Here is an 8,974-nt window from a genome sequence, read left to right as displayed (position 1 = left end):
TTCCAGCGTGCTCCTCCATTCAGTATGACTGATCTTAAACTTCAACTCTGTCTCCCTGCACTATCCCCATGTCCCTGAATTTCCTTAGTCCTGGTTTAGTGACAGGAAGTTTTCAAATCAAAAGGACAAGGATTTTCTAAGTGAGGAAATGGCGATCAGTCAGGAAGATTGGAAATCTATTTCTAGAATGCATACTCTATAAATCATGAGTGGAATTAACAAAATGGTTGAATACATCTCAATCTAACAAAGGACTTAGCAAGAGGCTAGAAAATATGATGTTGAAGGAGACTTTATTTTTAATAAACAATTTTATTGATGCATTTTTGGCACAGTAAACAGCAACAGAACAAAACAGTGTGCAAAGACCATAAGACCATAAGACCATAAGACATAGGAGCGGAAGTAAGGCCATTCGGCCCATCGAGTCCACTCCACCATTCAATCATGGCTGATTTCAACTCCATTTACCCGCTCTCTCTCCATAGCCCTTAATTCCTCGAGAAATCAAGAATTTATCAACTTCTGTCTTAAAGACACTCAACGTCCCGGCCTCCACCGCCTTCTGTGGCAATGAATTCCACAGACCCACCACTCTTTGGCTGAAGAAATTTCTCCTCATCTCTGTTCTAAAGTGACTCCCTTTTATTCTAAGGCTGTGCCCCCGGGTCCTAGTCTCCCCTGCTAATGGAAACAACTTCCCTACATCCACCCTATCTAAGCCATTCATTATCTTGTAAGTTTCTATTAGATCTCCCCTCAACCTCCTAAACTCCAATGAATATAATCCCAGGATCCTCAGACGTTCATCGTATGTTAGGCCTACCATTCCTGGGATCATCCGTGTGAATCTCCGCAGGACCCGCTCCAGTGCCAGTATGTCCTTCCTGAGGTGTGGGGTCTAAATATTCTAAATGGGGCCTAACTAATGCTTTATAAAGCTTCAGAAGTACATCCCTGCTTTTATATTCTAAGCCTCTTGAGATGAATGACAACATTGCATTTGCTTTCTTAATTACGGACTAAACCTGCAAGTTTACCTTTAGAGAATCCTGGACTAGGACTCCCAAGTCCCTTTGCACTTCAGCATTATGAATTTTGTCACTGTTTAGAAAATAGTCCATGCCTCTATTCTTTTTTCCAAAGTGCAAGACCTCGCACTTTCCCACGTTGAATTTCATCAGCCATTTCTTGGACCACTCTCCTAAACTGTCTAAATCTTTCTGCAGCCTCCCCACCTCCTCCATACTACCTGCCCCTCCACCTATCTTTGTATCATCGGCAAACTTAGCCAGAATGCCCCCAGTCCCGTCATCTAGATCGTTAATATATAAAGAGAACAGCTGTGGCCCCAACGCTGAACCCCGCGGGACACCACTCGTCACCGGTTGCCATTCCGAAAAAGAACCTTTTATCCCAACTCTCTGCCTTCTGCCTGACAAAGAATAAACATAGTGCAAATACGGCTCCCATCCCACAAGGACCCGCCTAATTAACCCCCTAATCTACGTTACCCAAACCCCCGCTCCCCCTCCCCCACCCATGCTGACGATTAATTTTCCACAAAGAAGTCGATAAATGGTTGCCACCTCCGGGCAAACCCTAACAGTGACCCTCTCAGAGCGAACTTAATTTTCTCCAGACCGAGAAAGCTCGCCATGTCCGATAGCCAGGCCTCCGACTTCGGGGCTTTGAGTCCCACCATGCCAGCAGTATTCGTCGCCGGGCTACTAGGGAAGTAAAGGCCAGAACGTTGGCCTCTCTCTCCTCCTGGACTCCCGGGTCCTCCGAAATCCCCAAAATTTCCATCTCTGGTCTCATTGCCACCCTTGTTTTCAGTACCCGGGACATAACGTCCGTGAATCCCTGCCAGTACCCCCTGAGTTTTGGACATGCCCAGAACATGTGGACATGGTTTGCTGGTACTCCCGCACATCTGGCACACCTGTCCTCCAATCCAAAGAATTTACTCATCTGGGCCACTGTCATGTGGGCCCGGTGGACGACCTTGAATTGGATCAGGCTGAGCCAGGCGCATGTTGTGGCCTCGTTTACCCTGCTCAACACCTCCGCCCATATGCCCTCTTCTATCTCACCACAGAGCTCCTCTTCCCACTTAAGTTTCAGCTCCTCGGTCTGCGTCTCCTCTGCTCCCATAAGTTCTTTATATATATCTAAGACCCTCCCCTCCGCCAGCCATCCACTGGACACGAGCCTGTCCTGGATCCTCCCAAGTGGCAGGCATGGGAAGGATGGAATCTGTCTGTCTACAAAGTCCCACACCTGCAAATACCTGAAATCATTCCCTCTCGCCAGCCCAAATTTCTCCTCCAGTGCCCTCATGCTCGGGAAGCTCCCTTCTAAGAACAGATCCCCCATCCTCTCAATCCCAGCCCTCCGCCATATTCAGAACCCACCGTCCATATTCTCCGGGGCAAACCGGTGATTATCGCAAATTGGGGACCAAACCAAAGCTCTTCCTTCCCCCATGTGCCTCCTCCATTGGCCCCAGATCCGCATAGCCGCCACCACTATAGGGCTGGTGGAGTACCGTGCTGGCGGGAGCGGCAGGGGCGCCGTAACCAAGGCTGCCAAACTGGCGCCCCTGCACGAAACGGCCTCCATCCGCCCCCAAACCGACCTCGCACCCACCATCCACTTCCTTATCATAGCTATGTTGGCCGCACAGTAGTAACTACTAAAATTTGGCAGCGCCAGCCCCCCTTCCCCTCGGTTCCTCTCGAGCATCACCTTCTTCACCCGCGGGGACTTTTCCGTCCACACAAATCCCATAATCATTTTATTGACCCTCTTAAAAAAGGACCGCGGAATGAAAATGGGGAAACACTGGAATACGAACAGGAATCTCGGGAGGATCATAATTTTCACCATCTGCACTCTCCCCGCTTGTGACAGTGGGAGCACATCCCACCTCCGAAACTCAACCCTCATTTGCTCCACCAAACGGGACAAGTTCAACTTGTGCAACCGACCCCAGTCCCGCGCCACCTGTACGCCTAAGTACCTGAAACTATCCCCTACTAACCCTCAGCCGACCCTCCTGGCCCCTCGCCTGGACTACAAACAACTCACTCTTTGCCATGTTCAGTTTGTACCCCGAGAATCGGCCGAATTCCCTCAAGGTCCCCATGATTTCATCCATCCCAACCACTGGATCCGTGACGTATAAGAGCAGGTCGTTGGCGTATAGCGAGACTTTATGTTCCACCACCCCCGAACCAGCCCCTTCCAGTCCCTTGAAGCTCTCAGAGCAATTGCCAGCGGCTCTATTGCTAGCGCAAACAGCAGTGGGGAGAGGGGGTACGTTAAAGGAGACTTGACTGAAAAAAGGATGGGACTTTAATGAAACCAATGTGTTCCTTCCATTGTATACTTTGCTAAATGTACCATGCAACTGAAATTTACTTTGGCTGCTGATAATTATTTAGAAATGAAGATTACTTGCTTTATATGTAATATTATCATTAATACTCATGAACATAACTTGACTGTGAAATAAAGGCTGAATTTTCCAGTCAGTGGCCCATCACCAGGACCATCATCCAAGAGAGGCTCGTCTCATGGGGCTGCCTGTCCATTCAGAGGACTGGCAGCATCACAGTCATGGCACTGCCATTATTAAAGGAGATCATTGCTCAGGTTGCAGGTTGAAGAAGAAGCAACCACTGTGCCAAGCTGCCCTTGAAGGCAAGTTAAGTTGTTTTAAGCAGCGTGCTGGGGTCAGGTCGACAGGCCTCAGTGATTTTCGGGGAGTGCGGCGTGTTGGTGGGCGGGGGGGGGGGGGGGCGGTGTACACCTTCCATTGGCAGCACCATAGCCAGGGAAGCAGTCATTGTTGCCAGGAATCCCTCTGTGGGCCATGGAGTGGCCATAGAGGAGGATTCCGACACCCCATAGGGAACCTGCTGCAAGGACGTAGTTTCCCTGTGAAGGCAATGAAATGCTGTTGTGGGTGGGAACTTACCCTTAATTGGGTGCTTGATTTCTTCAGTTTTTCAGTTGATTTCTTCAGTTGACCACCCTTGGGCGACCATCTGCTGAGTTTTCTGCGGCTGGTAATATACCGCAGAGGCCATTGGACTCAAAATTATAAGATCGTAAGAAATAGCAGCAGGAGTAGATCACTTTGCCTCTCAAAGTCAGTTCCCCCATTTAATAAGACCACGGTTAACCTGATTGTGACTTTTCCTCCACTTTCCTTTCTTCCTCCATAAAACTTTGACACCCCCTCCCCCCCCTCCCACCTTGTAGATCAAACATCTGCCTGTAGCCATAGTGCTGGATCGCTATGGGAAAAAAGACGATTGGCATGCTTCCCACTTTGAAAAGAGATTTAAAAGAACAGGAAAATCAGCTTCAAGAATGAATCATGGGCTGAAACAAAAGTGATTGCACTGCAATGATGAAGAGAATGACAAACGATAATGCAGCTGCAGCATAACCTTTTGTAATCCAGGCAGCTAGTGGCTATAACGTATTGAGATTTTTATCTGTATTGCCTCGGAGGCACTTTGTTTCAATTCATTTTATTATATAGGCTTTAAAGTTAGTTTCAGACAACATTTTGCTTCGCTTTTGAAACAGTGAAACATTTTAAGATCTGCTCTTCGATATATTTTCCTATTGCCTCTGAATCACAAAGTTGTGGTTTTTAAGTCCCACATGAGCACAAATATCATAGCTGCCACGCCAGTGCAGGGCTGAGTGAGGGCTGCACTGCCATTTTGGATGAGACAGGAGACCGAGGCCACATCTTCTCACTCGGGTGGATGTTCAAGGTATTGTGGCACTATTTTGAAGAGCAGGGGAGTTCGCTCCTGTGTCCTGGCCAATACCTATCCCTCAATCAACGTGACAAAAACAGATTACTTGTCATTTTCACATTGCCATTCATTAGAATTCACATTGTGCAAATTGACAGCTGCACTTCAAAAGTACTTCATTGGCTCTAAAATCCTTTGAGATGAAAGGCGCTATATAAATGCAAGTTCTTCCTTTTTCTTTTGTTACCTAGGATGGTTTTCATGAGTTATGTCGAACAGTGAGCTATTCAATAACAGGAAGCCAAACCTTGCAATGACACTTTGCAGATAATCAGGATGCTGGGCAGACCATGATGGTTCACCAAACTACATAAATAAGCTAACCCTATTAACCATATAATCATTTATAGGAACTTATTTTTGCTAATTTGAAGTCCTCCATTTGAAGGACATAAAACAGTTAACTGTTGAACTGAAGGATATGAAACAGTTAAACTGAACACAAAGGGAATGAACTATCTGACTTGTGATTGATTTTGAAACTGGACAATGACAAAGGTTAACTATAATCACAAATCGTGAGCAGTTCCTGCGTTGAGATTGAAAGAAGCATTTACACTGGAATAAGCTATGAGCTAAGTGGTTCACAGCATAGGAGGGAAATCATGGGCTGGATTCTCTTATCCCGCATCCGCGTGTTTCTCGGAGACGCACTGTTTGCTGGTGGCGCGACTCTCTACCCCCGCTGCTTGCTAATGGGATTTCCCATTGAAGCCAGCTCACGTAGCCAAGCAACCCGTGGGTGGGGGTGTGCTGCATTCAGGAACAGAGAATTCCAGTGGCCAGAGAATTCCAGCCCATATTATCACTCTGTTGCATAATCAGCAGAATAATTGTCCATTCCTTTGCAGTTCTGATTATCTCAGGAGACTAATGGTAAAGGAATGCAAATTGCCGAAAAATTTGGCGGAATGTTAACAGAATCTATGACTGAGGCCCAGGTGAATGAAAGTGTGACTTGAACATTGTATGAGACAACGTTGAAGCGTGGTTACTGCAAGTCAGGGGAAGAAGGACAGAGACTGATCATATCTAGATCCAGGCCTGCGATCAACACAAGTGACAACTGTCATCTAGGTACACTGGTCTAAAACTGGCTGCAACTGGATGCAGCTTCGATCAGAAAGATACTCCAGACCTTGAAGTTAGTTCAATCAGATTTATTGAACTAATAGCACAGTTAGCACAATTCTCTGTGAGTTCCACTCTCTGTTAACTTAAGTGTGGTCACTCTGTCTGACTGAACCAGACTAGCTCTTAGCCACGTGGTGGAGGTGTGAGATTGTAACAACACCCTGACTGACTCTCTAGATGTTCATCTGTGGAAAGAGGCGGAGTGTGAGTGCCTCATGTCTTTTATAGTCAGATCCCACCCCTGAGTGTCCTGCCTGCTATTGGTCATGTCCCGTTCTCTGTGTCCATTAGCTGCTTGTCTGTATATCATTATGTGTGTGTCTGCATATCATGACAACGACCAGCCACATGGGCGATTGTAAATCTCAGTCAAATTGCACAGGGGTTAGTGCTGTGGTTTTGTGGGTTCAATAAATGTATGAATTTAAGGTTGAGCTGAAACCTGTTTGCTGTGTGCATTTTATTCTCGTAATTCCAGCGTCCAAGAACCACTGTAAGGAGGAAAGGAACAAAATGCTTTACACATCGGATTGAACCACATTCCACCACTGCTGATGATACCAAAAGTGAAATGTAGAAGAGTGTAATGATGCATGTTCACAGATTCCAGCAACCCCAACGCTGCCACTGTCTCTATAAGCCTTTACTATCAATTGCTGCTTGGGGAAGAGTTTTTCACCATGTTCTTTTCTTAATTTCACTTCTGAAAAGTATAGCTTTAATTTTTAAACTGTGCCCCATAGTCCGAGACTCCCCAATCAGTTAAAGTCGTTTTCTCCATCTACAGTATCTGTTTCCCTTAATATCTCGAAAACTTTATTCAAATTACCCTTAACAGTCTAAATTCCAGGGAATACAATTCTGGCCTGTGTAATCCTGCCGCATAATTGATTTCCGGTTATATTCTTGTGAGTCTGTGCTGCAATTCCTCGTGAGGTGTGGTGCACAGAACTGCTCACAGTACTCTAGGCGTGGTCTAATGAGGACTTTCTACCCCTGCAGTGGAACTTCTCCCCTTTGCCTTCAACATCTCAAATGAATAAATAAAAAACAGGTCCCTGTAAAGCTTGCTGGAGGTTAATATTTTAAGCAAACATTGTTTTGTGTGTGCTATTTGGTACAGCAGATGACATTTTATTTGAATGGAAGCTGGACAGTATCATTTTTTTTTGTTGCTGGCTCGGCCAGCATTTGTTGTCCATCCCTAATTTCCCTTGAACTGAGTGGCTTTGCTAAAAATCAACCACATTGCTGTGTGGGTCTGGAGTCACATGTAGACCAGACCGGGTGAGGACGAAAGATTTACTTCACTGAACGGCATTCGTGAAGCAGATGTTTTTTCCTGACAATCGACAATGGGTTTCATGTTCATCACTGGACTTGTAATTCCAGTTTTTTTTATTGAATTCAAATTTTACCATCTGCCGTGGTGGGATTTGGACCTGTAACCCCAGAGCATCACCATGGGTCTCTGCATTACTAGTCCAGTGACAAAACCATCACTAGGCCACCGCCTCCGCTTACCTCACCGCCTACAGACTAGATTAAAATAATCAAAAACAGCATTGGAAGCAATGGTCCATTCAGTGTTGTGAAGGGCGAGTATTTAAATATTACATAGTAGGAGGAGCATTGGTGTATCAAACCTAAGAAAATAATCAACCAAAAAAGAGAGCAAGCATGAGGAAAAATCCGGGCAGCCTGGTGGCACAGTGGTAGCACTGCTGCCTCATAGCGCCTGGGACACTGTCTGTGTAGAGTTTGTTGTTCTCCCCATGACTGCGTGGGTTTCCTCCAGGTGCTCCGGTTTCCTCCCATAGCCCAAAGATGTGCAGGTTAGGTGGATTGGCCATGACAAATTGCCCCTTAGTGTCCAAAACATTAGGTGGGGTTATTGGGTTATGGGGATAGAGTGGGTAGTGAGCTTAGGTAGGGTGTTCCTTGAGAAGGTTGGTGCAGACCCGATGGGCCGAATGGCCTCCTTCTGCACTCTAGTGATTCTAGATGTCTCATGTCTAAGAGAGGGCTCCAGCCCTTGAGGTGAATGCCCACTCTCGGTCCCAATTGGCCTTCCAAGCCATGTGACCCTCTTCGGCTGTTTTGCCCTTAAAGGGACTATCACCACAAATCACCACAAGGATGCTTCCATTGCCCAGAGCTTTGAGATAAGAAGAATTGTACCATTTTTGCAATTGGTTTTGGCATACACACAGGAGTCAGATTTCGCAAAGTAAATGGAGTTAGATCACGAGCTTTGCCTGAATCACCTTTTCAAAAGATTTTTGTTGAGGCACAGAGACAGTAGATTCAGGAAATGGCATTGAATGACATGGATAGCCACGAGGCGGGCCTACCTCCTCCTCCTCCCCGCTACAGCCCGGCAATTCAATTGAATGCCTCACCAGGCACTTTACTGGCTAGTCAGTCCTCCCACACGATTGAAGACCCTGGAGAGTGGAGCTCCCAGTCCTGAGAAACTGCCAGGCTCCATTGCAAGCAGCTCCACCATCAGCAATGGCTGATGTCGGTAAACCACCTGAGGCACAGCTGCAGGTTTGATGCGCAATCCCGGGACACAGTTCAGGAGGCACAGAAAAGCCATGTGAATTCAGGTCTGGTGGTTTTGTGATAATTGGCTCATTAATGAGCCGAATTGCCTTCCCGCTGATTTCCCCATTGGGCTCTTCCCACCCGCAGCTTATTTGGGGACAGTTTTCCCGATGCCGGAAATCTGCTGGGGGTACAGCCAATTCTCCTGGCTTCCCTGCCACCATGCCCACTCCAGCAATCTGCACTAAATCAAACCCATTACCGAAAGTACATTTTCCAAATAGTTGGTACAATGAGTTATACATGAGCCAATAATGTTACTGGATGAATCATCTAAATACTGGAACTAATGTTCAGGAGACATGAGTTCAAATCCCACCATTGCAACTGGGGGAATTTAACTTCGATTAATATATAAATTTTGAATGAAATGTTATTCTTATTAA

The sequence above is a fragment of the Scyliorhinus torazame genome, chromosome 21 (assembly GCF_047496885.1).
Source record: "Scyliorhinus torazame isolate Kashiwa2021f chromosome 21, sScyTor2.1, whole genome shotgun sequence".
Taxonomy (NCBI): Eukaryota; Metazoa; Chordata; class Chondrichthyes; order Carcharhiniformes; family Scyliorhinidae; genus Scyliorhinus; species Scyliorhinus torazame.
Note: the sequence above shows the minus strand (reverse complement) of the source record.